This window comes from Mus pahari, chromosome 1 (genome assembly GCF_900095145.1).
Source record: "Mus pahari chromosome 1, PAHARI_EIJ_v1.1, whole genome shotgun sequence".
Lineage (NCBI taxonomy): Eukaryota > Metazoa > Chordata > Mammalia > Rodentia > Muridae > Mus > Mus pahari.
In genome coordinates, this window is record NC_034590.1 from 63,759,557 (window position 1) to 63,774,471 (window position 14,915).

The 14,915-nt window shown below is 40.9% G+C and overlaps 1 pseudogene; it reads left to right on the forward strand.

Annotated features, from left to right (window-relative positions):
- Window positions 1–8,056, forward strand: part of LOC110319062 — a 9,823-nt pseudogene extending 1,767 nt beyond the window's left edge.
- Window positions 8,057–14,915: the final 6,859 nt, after the last annotated feature.

The following is a 14,915-nucleotide window of genomic DNA, read 5'->3' on the forward strand; positions in this document are numbered from 1 at the left end:
AGAAACCCTGTCTCGAAAAACCAAAAAAAAAAAAAAGCTGGCGGAATGGAAGCCTGTGGACTGGAGGGAGGTTAGGGTACCCGAGGAAAGACGGGTTAGGATGCTAGCATGCACTTTGAAGAGTGTACGGGTATTTGTGGTACCAGGAAGCCTGAATGCCAGCATGCATGCACTTTGATATACTGATAGGCACCACAGTAACCAAATGTCTCATTTGGATAGAAGGGAATTGGTTTCACAAGTTTCTGAGGAATGCTGACTTTTATATAACTGCCAGAAATCCTCCTACAGTCCAGATTGAGTACATTTCTGGATATTTAAACTGCCTTTTGGAGTTTGCGGAATTGGGGTTTCCTTTGAATGTGAAAATTTGTGGATGGTTTGGTTTGTTTGGAGAAAGTGTCTCACTGGCTAACCTGGAAAACTCTGGGTAGAGTAGGCTAGCCTCAAACTCACAGAGTTTTGCTTGCCTCTGCTGGGATTAAAGGCTTGTAACACAATACCCAGTACTACTTTTAGATTTTCTTTTTTAAAAAATAATTCCTCAGTTTGGTAGATATATTCATATCTCTCTCTTACCCTCATTCTCTTTCCCTTTCCCTTGCCTCACTCCCCCCTCTCTCCTCTCTATCTCTTCAATGCTGGACATCAAATCCAGGGTGGCATACATGCCAGGCAAGTATATTACTGCCAAGTTACATCTTTAATAAGTCCACATTAAATTTTTTAAAATATTCTTAGGTTGTGTCCTTTGTGTGCAAAAATCAAAAGTACAATATAAGTTTCATAAGTTAACAAAAGACATTAAAATATATTTGTGTGTTTATGTATGTAGTGTTGGTTTTTCAAATGGCTATTGTGGCTTATGCTGGTTTTTAGGTTTTGTTTTGTTGTCTTTGTCAAATAAAAACAAAATTTAACATGATTTGGTTACTGCTGTATGACAAAACTTTTCTTAGGAAGGCTCAATACGCATGCGAACACACACACACATCTACTCACCCCAGATAGGGAGCCCACAACAGACCAAAGCACTGATACCACCACAACAACTTGGTAAACCAATGAGATTTATTGGGTTACTTACAGGAGCAGAAGTGACTCTAAAACAGCTACATCACCAAAGCCCACTCCACCACTCCAGCATGGGTGACAGCTCACAAAACCTGGGAACCTGAAGCCCACTGCACAGCCTACAGCAGTTCTGCAGGCTGAAGAGTGTCCTTTCCAGATGTCTCAGTTGGTTCAAACCTCTTCCAGGCAGCTGGGCTGGTTTCTGTTTCTTCCAGGCAGCTGGTATGATATTAGGGTCTTCTTTGCAGCTTGTCTCCTCTGAAAATCTGTTGCTTTTACTTACTCTGGCAGGGAAGGACTTAATGAATCTGGTCAATTTCAGGGACTTCCTGAAGCTGTTTTAAGTTGCTTATCTTCCTGTTTGGAAAGCTTCCCTTCAGTGGAATGTTTCACTATTGGAGAAAATCATTAGATAACAGTTGCATAGACACTTTATTCTGAAAATTAGGTGAATTAGTTTTAACCTGGTGAGTTCTAAAATTCAGGGGCTGGTGAGATGACTCAGTGGTTAAGAGAACTGACTACCCTTCCAAAGAGCCAGAATGCAATTTCCAACACCCACAAAACAGTATTCACCAACAAGGCAGAATACAAGCTTTGGAGGATCTGATGTTCTCTCTGGCTTTTGAGGGCACCAAGGTGCCATGGTGTACATAAATTCATGTAGACAAACTACCCATACATATATTTTTATATGTGAAATCTGACCTGTCTTTTGTTTCAAAGGTTGAAATTATTATGAGTCACAGTAAAACATCTTGGTTAGCATCCTGTTTTCTAGTAGGGAATGTTGAGAGGCTGGGTTCACTCACTCTCTTCGAGGACTACCCTCTCAAGAGGAAATAGCCTAGGCCAAGGTAAGAATAAAGTCCATTAGGTAAATGAATTAAACAGATGCATAGATATGCATGGAGAATTCTTAACTCAAGACGATCAAAACACAGAACTATGTAAAAATAATTTCACATGGTCCCTACAGCACAACTTCCTCACTAAACATTGATTTCTCTCAGATTGCTTTCTAGAGAATTAAAAGAAAAGGACAATTTTCACCTTATAAAGTGTTAAAAAGATGGGATGAAAGATGTGTTTGAACCCACGACTCCGCTTCCAACAAGGCAAAACAGACTGTGGCCATGTAGCATGCTACTAAGCTTGCCTGGTTTTCAAGTTCTAACTCATAAGGCCTTGGGTGGTGGTTGTTGTTTTGTTGTTGTTGTTTTGTTGTTGTTGCTTTGTTGTTTGAGACAGAGTTTCTCTGTAGCCCAGGCTGTCCTGGAATTTGCCCTGTAGAACAGACTGGCCTGAAACTCAGACATCCAACTGCTTCTGCCTCCCAATTGCTGGGATTAAAGGTGTGAGCTGTCACTTTCTCCAATCTGTCTTCTTTGGATTCCAGTTGAAGCACTAAGCATGCTTTCCCAAACACTGAGGGCCAGCCCCCTGTTCTCCATAAAGACCAACCCTACCATGTTGTGCAGCTGCTTGAAGACTTCTATTGCTGGATCTGCCTGCTTTCTGTCAAAGGTAGGGCTATCTGCCCCTCCTCTCCAGCTCCCTCCTCTCAGCAGCTCCCAGGATTTATATTGTATTTTCCTGTGGTATTCCCTACACACCTCAATAAAATGGTCCTTAAGCTTAAAAGAAAAAAAAAACGTAATTTAAACACATGAGATATAAAGTGCATTGAAGCTTATTCATTCAATATGATTGAAAATAAAAAATATACTGAAGGGGAGTGTGTGCGAGCCATGGGGAGGTTTGGAAGTGCCTAGCTATTGAGCTAGTTAAGGCATATTAAAACATAAAGGTTGTGTGTGCATGTCTTTCATTCATTCAGGCATCCAGAGCTCTTGGGTGGGTGCACCCACTGAGAGCATAGAGTGCACATTAACTATTTTCCACACACAGGTAATTGTCAGATGGCAAAGGACAACTTCAGTTATGCTGCGAGTATTTGATTGAATAGCAGTTCTCAATCCCTTCAGCTTCAGGACAGTGTATGCTCTTAAATGTTAAGAACTCTCCTTTGTGGTGGCTGCACACAACTTTAACTGCAGCACTCAGGAGACAGAGACAGGCTGATCTCTGTGAATTCAAGTCCAACCTTGTCTACAAAGCAAGTTCCAGGACAACCAGGGCTACACAGTGAAACCTTGTCTTAAAAAAAAAAAAAAAAAAAAAAAAAAAAAAAAAAAGCTTTAGTTTACGTGGACTACATATAATTTGTTAATCTATCATTTTGAAAATTATAAATCAGAAAATATTTGTTGATTTAAAATAACAGGGCTAGAGAGATGGCTCAGCAGTTAAAAGTACTTGTTGCTCTTACAGAGGACATGGGTTTGGTCCCCAGCATCCACATGCTGACTTACAGCTACCCATAACTCTAGTTTCAAGAGCTCCAACTCCCCCTTCTGACTTCCATGGGCACCAGACATACATGTCAGTAAAACACTCATATATGTAAAATAAAATAAATCTTTAAAAAATTTAAATAATAAATATTTAGAACATTATTATAAATAATGCTGATTCTAAAAAGTATACTGAGTCCAGCATTTGGGCGGCAGAGGCAGGAAGAACTGTGTGAGTTAGAGCAAGCCTGGAAAGCAAAGTAAGAGCCTATCTCAAAGAACCAAACAGTCCAATCATTATGTGTCTAAAAGAAAAGGCCAATGAGAAAAACCTCACATTTTTTTGTTTGTTTGCTATTTTCCCCAGTTTTGGGGGGACAATGCTTCTCGGTGTAGCCCTGGCTATCCTAAACTCACTCTGGAACCGGCCTCAAACGCAGAGAGCCACCTGACCTATAAGTCAGACTTGTCATTGTCAGTGCTGGCTGGGATTGGGGGCATATACCACCACTTCCTGGCAGGTTTTGATTCTTTGCAAATCTCTTCAATGTCTGACTTAATAAAAGACATGAGTTCTCCTAGGCACTTCTGTTTGCTGAGTTCTTGTATCCACTTCTGTTTTTACTCTACTGCAGTTAACAGTGGCTTCTGAAAAAACTCCACTGCATGCCAGTGAAACAGAAAATAACTTCTTAGAGTTGTCACAATTATAATTCTGACTTATAGGTCTCCCATCATTCTCAAAACATTGTGTTTTGAGTGCTGTGTCTTTTTTTTTTTTAAAGACTTAAGAGACTCTTTGTGTGCTATTCTTGAAGAATCTCTAATATTTATCACTAAGCGAAAATAAGGCATAGAGCCCTGCATATTTCAGCCCCAGAATCATTTAAAAAAAAATCAAGGAGGAAGGCTGGTGGTGGTGGCACAGGCCTTTAATCCCAGCACTCCAGAGACAGGCAGATAGGGTCATAACCAGCCTGATCTACAAAGTGAGTTCCAGGACAGCCAGGAACCACACAGAGAAACCATGCTCAAAAACAGAAAACCCAAAAAACAAACAAACAACAACAACAACAACAACAACAAAATCAAGGAAGAAGTTGGGCATGGTGGCACATGCCTTCAATTCCATCACTCAGGAGGCAAAGACAGGTAGATCTCTGTAAGTTTGAGACCTGCCTGATCTACATAGTGAGTTCAAGGACAGCTAGGACTATGTAGAGAAAACCTGTCTCAAAAAAAAAAAAAAGAAAAAGAAAAGAAACAAACACCCCCCCAAATTGATAAATAAATATGACTCCTTTGCATATACTTGAAACATTATTGTAAGAGTATATTAAAATAAAAGGCAAAAATTAGAAACTGGAACGATAGCTTCACTGTTAAGAGCACTGGCTACCCTACTCTAGAGGACTAGGATTTGATTCTTAGCACCCTCATGTTTGCTCACATCCACCTGTAACTCCAGCCCCAAGGAGTCCAACAGTCTTTCTTGACCTCTGAGGATACCAGGAACACACATGGTGCACAGATACACAAGCAGGTAGAGTACCAAAACATAAAATAAATTAATCAAAAAAATTAAGAAAATTAAAAAACAGAGTTAGTAACAATTACCCTAGATCAGGCAGTGAGAAGAAAATACTGTTACTACTTTCCTTGTTTTTATTTGCCTTTGAACAATCTACCTTATAGAAGGATTAAGTGATTTAAAAAAATAAACACTCATGAGGTCACAAACATATACATATATACACACATGTACACATATATACACACACACATACACAAATATATGCACACACAGAGGTCTTGAGGCTATTCAATAAAAATCAGATAAGTTCTTTTTACTGAGATAAAAATCACTATTTTAAAAGCCATTTTAGCCATCAGAAAAGTGTAAGACAAATGAACATGTTTTATTATTATTAAACTCAGGGTTAAATACATAAAATATAAAGTTCCTTTTGATTGAATCACTTTAAATATTTCTATTAGAATGATGATAATTGTGGAACTAATCAAACATGAATCTTAGAACATGTCCAATTCAATTAGGGAGTAGAGAGGCAGGAGACTCCGTCAATCAACTGACGAATTACAGAATTCAGAGTCAAAGCAGCATAAACTTTTAAAGAATGTTTAATCTTAGCCACTGGCTTGAAACAGGTTTTTCTGCTTATCAGTAAACTTCAGACTCTCAGAGCTTTAAACCAACATCGTTCCTTCTCTGGGTCTGTGGGTTGCGGTGGCTCTGCTGGGTTGGGCTAGAATCAGATAGGCTTGATTCCAGGCTCCTGATTAGGTTCAAGTGTACTCCACAAATTTCCTCATTCTCCTTGGACCAGTGGCTACTTGGGACATGTTTTTCTCATGAAGGGTCATAGAAGTTCAAAACATGAAGTGGAAACATGAGATGCCCCTCTAGATCTTGACTTGACATGTTTATCATTTTGGCCCCTGTACTTCGACCTAAACAAGTTACAAGGCCAAACATGTATTTAATTGGGAGGATGGGAGGGGTGCTTCTGCCTCCTCCAACTAGGAGATTATATGATAAAGACAAGATTCAGAATCTTACTACAGAAAGGTCATGAAGCACTTGTGATTTAATCTACAGCATCTTTCAAAAGCTAAACAGTCTCTAAAAGAATGATACCCCTGGGTATCTGCATCCCACCAAAATAAACCCTTGTCCATAAATATTCTGCTGAAAGGGATGGGAGTGGGGATAACTGTGGTCTCCCGAGATTGGTAAAAATAGAAATAATGTTACAAATAAGCCCCATGTTGGATGAACATGTATATATTTGGCCTTTTAAGTAGTTTTTAAAGGAGAAAGGCACAAGACAGTAGTAGCACTTGTCCTGACTCCAGGCTGTATCAACTTGTTAAGTGTGATGCCCAAGGTGCCTTTCCCAGAACGTGTTCAGTCATCATGGGACATGGAAAGATCCAGTAGCAGGTTTGGTCTGGTTTTCTCTGGTGCTAGGCTGGAACGCAGGGCCTCCTACTTGCTCTCCCAACTGAGCTGCATCTCCAGCCCCAACCAGAAGGATTTTTGCTGCAGTAGAACAGAATACTAAAGGTTAGGTCCACGGCAAAACTAGCATCTAAGGCACCTAGCCCTCAGCATGATAGAAGAGACTTTGATTATACACAGACAATATCCCTAAAGACAATTGAAACCATGGACAAAATTAAGGTAAAGATTCATCTGTCTTTGACAACTTAAATTCACTTATTGAATTAAATGATGAGTCCCATCACAGGACAGGGCATGTGGGGCTGGTAGTTGCCAGTTTCAATAGCTGTTTAAAACAGGCCTAGAAGTCATCAATTAAATATTAAAAGGCATGATGAAGGACTGGAGAGATAACTCTGCAGTTAAGAGCACCTGCTGCTATACTAAAGGATCCAAGTTTTGTTCCTAGCACCCAACCCATGTCAGGCAGCTCACAACTGCCTGTAACTCAAACTAGGTCCAAAGGCCTCTTCTGCCCTCCTCCAGGACCCACACACAGTGTGCATATACACTCAGTACACATACATTTTTAAAAGCATGAACCTTTAAAAAAAAAAAAAAAAGACAAGGAGGCCACGTGACCTAAAATCAGAAGAAAAAAAAATCAATAATAGTAGATGCTCCACTGGGAAGTTAAATTAACACACAGGACATTAAAAAGCTATTAGAAATAGGTTAACACAATCTAAGAAAAGATGAGCAAATAAATGGAAAAATAAAGAATTTCAACCAAGACGTGTATCTGGAAGGAAAGAAGAAAGGAGAGAGGAAGGGAGGAAGAGAGGTTAACAAAAGTTAAAAAAGTAACTCAGGACCTATAGAGATGGCTCCACCCACCGTTAAGAACAAAACGGCAAAAAGCAAACATTCCCATGGTTTGTCATGGATATTGGCAGATCCCTGGTTAAGCTGGTTGACTTTGAACCAAAGCATATAAGGACAGAAGAAGAAGAGGAAGAAGTGGAGAACCTGAGGGCATCAGGAAGTATTTGATTTCTAATACTGCTTACAGCAAATTCAGGACCTGAACCATCCACCTGGCACTGAAAACCCTGAGGCTGTGTGGCCGGCCACAAAGGGAACCTGCACATCATCTGCTTTCCCACCTGTGCCATGCCCATGTTCATTCAGGTGGGCATCGACCAGAACTTCTCCGGTCCCTACACCATCTCCTGTTCCATGGGAGGTGGGGCTTTCACATTTGAGGAGCACTTCAGAATGATTGCAAATCTGAGTCTGTACACACTGGATGAACTGGACTATTTGATTCAGAGTCTGCTTTCGTTGGCTCGGATAGCTTAAGCAGCAAGCCAAATGGTACTATTTTGAAAACCCCGTAAGTCCTGAGTTATATTTAAAAACAGAGAAGTTGTATTGTCTGGATAGTCCATGCCCTCTGTTGCTCCTTACTATAGATAGGCTCAGAGTCATGATCTAGGCTCCATGTGTACTCCAAGGATAACTACAGATGAGTTACAAGGGCCAGTCTTGGACTGAGCCATTCCTAGGCCTGTGTCGCAGACCAACTGTTTGTGAAACTGCTGAGGAAATTCTAGGAATGGCAGATAGGCTGCAGACATTTGGTCCAAAGGACAGCTGAAAGCTCTGGTTTTTGGAACATGATGGTTACCTTGGAGGTCCCTGTTGGAACTGTTCAAAGTGATTGATGAGCAGTAGAGGGAACAGCCCGCTGTGAGGACAGAGAACTGAGAGGCACTGTCAAAGAAGGAGGCATCTCTTTAAGCCTCTATGGTGGATGAACCTGATATATTTGTAATTTAATTTTATCTCATAATTAGTCTAGAAGATTTTTATCCTTACCTCTGTTGGTTTTTTTTTTTCATGACATTTCATGATTTCCTGATGGTTTCAAATGAAATTGTGAATCTGGTATGTTGCACTGTGAACACACTGTTTATTCTTTTTTTAATATCTTCTTTTTTAAAGTCTTACCACAAAAAGGTCCTTCACCCGTTTCTGTCCCTTGATGGTCTCCCTCTTTTATACATATGCGGTTTCCTTACTGTAACTTCTCATGTCAATCAAGGGGCTGACCAACTCAACACAAAATTAAACACATAAGCCAGGTGTGGTTGCACGTCTTTAATCACAGCACTTGGGAGGCAGAGGAAGAGGCAGAATTTCTGAGTTCAAGGCCAGACTGGTCTACATCGTGAGTTCTAGGACAGCCAAGGCTACACAGAGAAACCCTGTCTCGAAAAAAACAAACAAACAAAAAATTAAACACATAATCTAAAATACTGAAGACATATCAGAGCAAGAAGACTTTAACGGAAGGGACTAATGAATTTAATGAAAGTGACATAGTTTGAACATTACATGTAATTTTGTCTTTGTTTTCTTAACCTTCATAACTATAATGTTTCATTAGATGTACTTTATACTGAGTTATAGTAAGTTGGAATGGTTTATGGTGAAATGTCCTTATTCAAAGTATGCCATACAAATAGCAGCAAATCTCTCTGTAAGAAGTTTGGAGGGGCTCAATGTGGATTTAGGGAAAATCATGGGCAGAGGTGTCAGGGAGAAATAATGATCTGTTTTGTAAATGTTTGTGCTTAGGAACCATGTAACAAGACAGCTTACATAATAATGTTAAAGGTTTGGTTTTTAATTTCAGCTTTAGTGTTTAAAGTGAGATCTGTACCTCATTTCATTTCTAAACCTTAAATATAATTTATAATACACACCTATATACATGAATATTTCCTTGTGAAAGCTTTTTGTTAAGATAGATGGGCCATTTTCAAATGAGAATCTTGTACACACTCTGAAACACATGAGACCTAATGTGCTTTCAGATCATTCCCTTTGCAAGGGATTTTCAATGGCAGTACAGTGCCAGGCTATAGCCCAGTGGTAGAGTGCTGGCCTGCCAGGTTATGTGCTAGGTTCAACCCCCAGGGCCAAACGAAACAAAACAAACAAACAAAACCCTCTAAGAACTTGCTACCTTTAAACTACATTTTTTAAAGAGAAAGAGCCTCCCTAAAAGTGTGAGTCTTTACTCACAACTCAAACCAGAATTTGTTACTGCCATGCCTCAGATTCTCTACTTCATACATTTTTAATATAACCCCCCCAAAAAAAACAACCAATACATTTTTTACTAAAGATGAGTAGTGTTATTTAAATAAAGTTACTATTATATTTCTTTTTAAAGTACGCTTTGTACTTTTAGAGAATTCTAGAATGTTACATGCAAGATGTTTTGATGAACTCTGGATGCCATCTTCCGTGTCTCTGATTCTAGCTCCCAGATACTCAGGTATTGAGCTCTCTTGAGCCCAGGAGTTGGGGGTAGGGTGGCAACATCGTGAGAATCTGTATCTTAAAAATAAAAACATAAGTGGGTATGGTGGTTCACACCTTTAATGCCAGCACCCAAGAAGCAGGGGCAGGAGGATCTCTGTGAGTTCAAGATCAGCCTGGTCTACATAGCAAGTACCAGGACAACCAGGACTGTCTATAGAGGCCTTGTCTCCTCAGAAACAAAACAAAACAAAAGCAAATAAATAAAAGTATAACTGAGTAATTGATATTTAGAATTACAAAATAATTTTACCGTCTATAGATACTGCAAATATAAACACACACACACATACACACACACACACACACACACCATCTTACGATGAATCCCCACAAAAGTTGTACATCTTTGGAAAAGCTTATTGACAGCTGGGCACAGTGGCACACACAGAGACAGGCAGATCACTGAGTGTGAGGCCAGTCTTGTCTATAGAATGAGTTTCAGGACAGCCAGGGCTACACAGAGAAACCTCCAAGACAAATACCCTGAAGGAAAAGAAGAAAGAAAGGAAGGGGGAGAGAGAGAGAGAGGGAGAGAGAGGGGGAGGGAGAGAGAGAGAGAGAGAGAGAGAGAGAGAGAGAGAGAGAGAGAGAGAGATTGAGAGATCACCTCTTTTTAACCCAACCCCTCCGAAGTATATTTAGGTTGTTTATGGTATTTGACTATTATAGACATGACTCATTACCATCTTTTTTACTTTAATATTTGACAACAGCTGCTGTCAGTGCCTCCCTGATAGTCCCTGGTGCCCACTGTTTCTTTAAACACTTTTGACTTCAAGCACCTGTGACTCTGCCTAAGGCTTTCTCAACGAGAGGAGAAAGCTTGGTCCACACTTGGGCAAGGTACAAACCCTGCAGCGAGGTACAGCCAGTGATAGTAGGAACCCACAGCAGATGACTGCCCCAGCTTCCTCTTTTTTTCCTGAGGCAAGTTTTATATGCTATGCCTGAGTAGGATTGTGCTCCAGTTTCCTAAAGTAGTAATGTGCTAATTAACTTTCCACCCTGGACTGTCTTCGTCCCCTTCCCGCTTGGTGACTCTGGGGTCTCTATCTAAATGAGCCATGTGTGCTCCCCTCTAGCTTTGGGACTACCTCAGGAAGAACCAAATTTAAACCCTACATTTGCTTCCTAGGTCATTCAGTAAGCACTCAAGTGGAATTTCCATTTCAAAAACATATAATACATTAAAGCAGTCACTCCAGAATTGATGCAAAGAGTACCTATTTAGCGAGACTCATTTAAAGTTTTTAATTTTTAATATACATACAGTTTTCTTTGTTTATTTTTAAAAGAGTTTCTTTATTTGCTTTTAAGGCAGGGTGTCACTCGGTAGAGCTGATTGTTTTGGATCTTGCTGTGTAAATCAGGCTGCCCACAAACTCATAGAGTTGAATCTTTCTCTGCCTCCTGAGAGCTGAGGGTTAAAGGTGCCATCACCACTCCCAGAAGCTTTTCTTTTTTTTTTTTTTCAGTTTTTCGAGACAGGGTTTCTCTGTATAGCCCTGGCTGACCTGGAGCTCACTTTGTAGACCAGGCTGGCCTCAAATTCAGAAATCCGCCTGCCTCTGCCTCCCGAGTGCTGGGATTAAAGGCATGGGCCACCGTGCCCAGCGTCCAGCAGCTATTTTTTATTTCCAATTAGGATTGTGTCCATGTCCGAGGTGGGGATGTGCTTGTGAGTGTAGATACCTTTGGGGAAAGTATTGAATCCCCTGGAGCTATAGTGTGTGTTTCCTAACTTGTGGATGTTTGGAACCAAACTTGCTGGGTCCTCTGTAGGCACAGAAAGCACTTCTAAACTGCTGTGCCATCTCTCCAGTGCCTATTTATTTATTTATATATTTATAATTTTATTTCCAAGTTCTGAGAATTGGTCCTAGGGACTGGTGCATGCATGCTAGACAAATATACTACCACTGAGCTATATACATCCCACGTTGGTTAGTTTTATGTCAATTTAACAAAATTATCATCAACTGAGAGAAAGGAACCTCAACTAAAAAAAAGAAAAATGCCACCAAGCGAGGCCATGGTTCCATTAATCCCAAACCGGGAGGCAGAGACAGGCGGATCTCCGTGAGTTCGAGGTTATCTGAGTCTACAAATCGAGTCTAGGACAGCCAGGACTATTACACAGAGAAACCCTGGCTCGAAAAGTCAAAAATAAAAGCAAAAGAAAGCAGGCTGAGCAAGCCATAGGGAGCAAGCCAGTAAGCAGCATCCCTCCTCATCCTCTGCATCAGCTCCTGCCTCTAGGGTCCTGCCCTGCATCAGCTCCTGCCTCCAGGGTCCTGCCCTGCATGAGTTCCTGTCCTGACTTCTTCAGTGATGGATCAGGATGCGAAGTTTGAGTTTCTGTTTTTGTTTTGTCTTGTTTGGGTTTTGATTTTGCTTTGATTGAAGGTTCCAATGGTATCACTGAGGTGGCCCAATAGAAAGGCACTTGTCAGCAGTCCTGAAGAGCTGAGTTTGTGTTCTGGAATCCACAGTGTGAAAGAAGAGAACTGACGCCAGGGGTTGTCCTCTGACTTCCACATAGGCAATGAGTTCAGCACAAAGACACAGAATAAATAAGCAAATGAAATACAGATTCTTTCAAAAGGTCTCATGTAGACCAGGCTGGTCTTCAAGTTGTAGTGAAATGTTCTGCCTCTGCCCACTGGCTGCTTGGACTACAGGTATGTGTTACCATGCCTGGCTTTCAAAGCATTCCCTTTCATGTCTCAAAAAAACTTTTAATTCACCCAGCATGTGCTAGCATAGGCCTATAATCTCAGTACTTGGGAGGTGAGGCAGAAGAGTCTTGAACTCAAAACTACCCTGAGCTGAATACTGAACTCTGAGACAGTATGGGCTACTACAGTGATATAGCTCAAAAAGACACACACACACACACACACACACACACACTCTTCTTCCAGAGGACCCAGACTCAGCACCCACATGACAGCTCACACCTATCTGTAACTCTAATTTCAGGGAGGCTAACACCCTCACACAGACATGTAAGCAGGCAAAACAAAAATAAATACGTAAGTAAATTTATTTTAAAGTCTTAAATTTTGTTTCACAAAACTGAAAAACCAATGCTGTTCCTAGGAAACCTACGTAGAGTAGGTGCGCACAGTGCAAGGCATTTTCAGAGTAAGTAAACAAACTTCCCAGTCACCTAGATTTCTCACAATGCTCTGCGGTTGACCTGCTCACACAGCACTTCATTCCCTGCCTTCCTTCCTTCCCAGGTCATGAGCTATAGTAAATTAGGTGCCATGTTGAGACATCATTAACCTTTGTGTCCCTAAATCTAACATATTTCCTACTTCATAACTGTAGTTGTTTGGGAAGCTGAACTAAATCTGGATGGCTTTGGAGACTTGCTTTAAGACAAGACACTGGCAAGCTGGAGAGATTGCTCAGTGGTTAACTTCCAAAGGTCCTGAGTTCAATTCCCAGCAACCACATGAAGGCTCACAACCATCTGTAATGGGATCTGAAGCTCTCTTCTGGTGTGTCTGAAGACAGCTACAATGTACTCATATAAATAAAATAAATAAATCTTGAAAAAAGAAGATAAGAAACTGGCATTTCTTTGTGACTGCGACAGATGAGAAAGTAAGTCTGAGTGCCGTAGGTGTGGAGGAAGTGTCTACCTGGAGCAGCTGGTCAACCCAGTATTGACATGAACACCTTCGAGCTGGAAAGGGAGCCTTTCCAATCCAGAACCCTAACTGGAGATCATAGGCAATTAGGGAATTAAAGAAGGGCAGTCACAGCAATGATTAAAACAAAAGGAGCAAAAGGATCACCGGAGAAGCATGAGAAACATGTGTCATTACCCAACAGTGTGGACTCTTGTGTGTAGCCAGCCTGAGAAACCAGACTGCACATGTCTCCTCCACAGGCCTGCTGGAGTGCATTCCAGCCAGGGTTGACTTGACATGCCATCATGTGTGGTCCTAAGTATTTAGGCAAGGCCCAAGAAGACACCCAGAGTGATGAGCGTCCAGTGATGCCATCTTCTCCAACTCCCCTTCCCAACTTCCCCACGAAATCGTGTCTTGCTTCAGTGGCTGAGGTGCTGCATTCTCCGGTTTACTGGAATAAATCAGTACAGGATTCACAGTAGCCTCTGACTGTGACACTGTTGCCTAGACTTAAAGCTCAAGTCTGAAAGGCTAAGACAAGATTTATATATGCTGCTGCTATTTAGCCCAAGTTCCTAGTCTAAGAAAACTTTAGGTTTGGGTTGCGATTTAGTGTGGACATTTCCCGGCACAAGAAAAGACCTTGTCGAGCCGGGTGTGGTGGTGCACGCCTTTAATCCCAGCACTCGGAAGGCAGAGGCAGGTGGATTTCTGAATTCGAGGCCAGCCTGGTCTACAAAGTGAGTTCCGGACAGCCAGGACTATACAGAGAAACCCTGTCTCGAAAAACAAAACAAAACAAAACAACAACAACAAAAAAAACAAACAAAAGACCTCGTCATAAGCATCAACCCTAAATGAAACAAACAGGCCCCTATTGTAAGCTGCATCACAGGGCAGACTGATTCTGTCAGAGGGGTGACCACAAACTTTCTAAGTTTCCCTGACTCTGCAAAGGCCCTTTCCAGACTAAGAACAAGGAAAACAAACCCGAACAACAGCACAATTTTGTGCCAGAACTGGGAGGAGAAATTTCTGGATATTGTTGTGTTTAAACAAACTCTTTACTTGGGTGATTTAAAAATCTGTTTTTGCATAAAACTTAACAGTTAATTTTACAAAAAGAGCTTTTACCCACAATCATTGACTCGATTCTTAGACTAATCTTGTGTCGTCTATTCTATTCCAGTTCAAAGGTAAGGAGTTATGTTTCCAGAGAGGCCTGGGTTATTGGGTGGAAGTATCCAGGGTTGGGACCAGACTTCAGATTGATCTTCTGGTACCATACAAACATTATCTGCAAGTGTCTTTACTGTTATTTCCCACTAACATATTAAAGTTACATCCTTAACACTATTACCTTTTTAATAACTCAAGTCAGCATATAGTGAGCCTAATCACATGCCAGGCATGTGTGTGTGTGTGTGTGTGTGAGATATATATATATATATATATATATATATATATATATATATA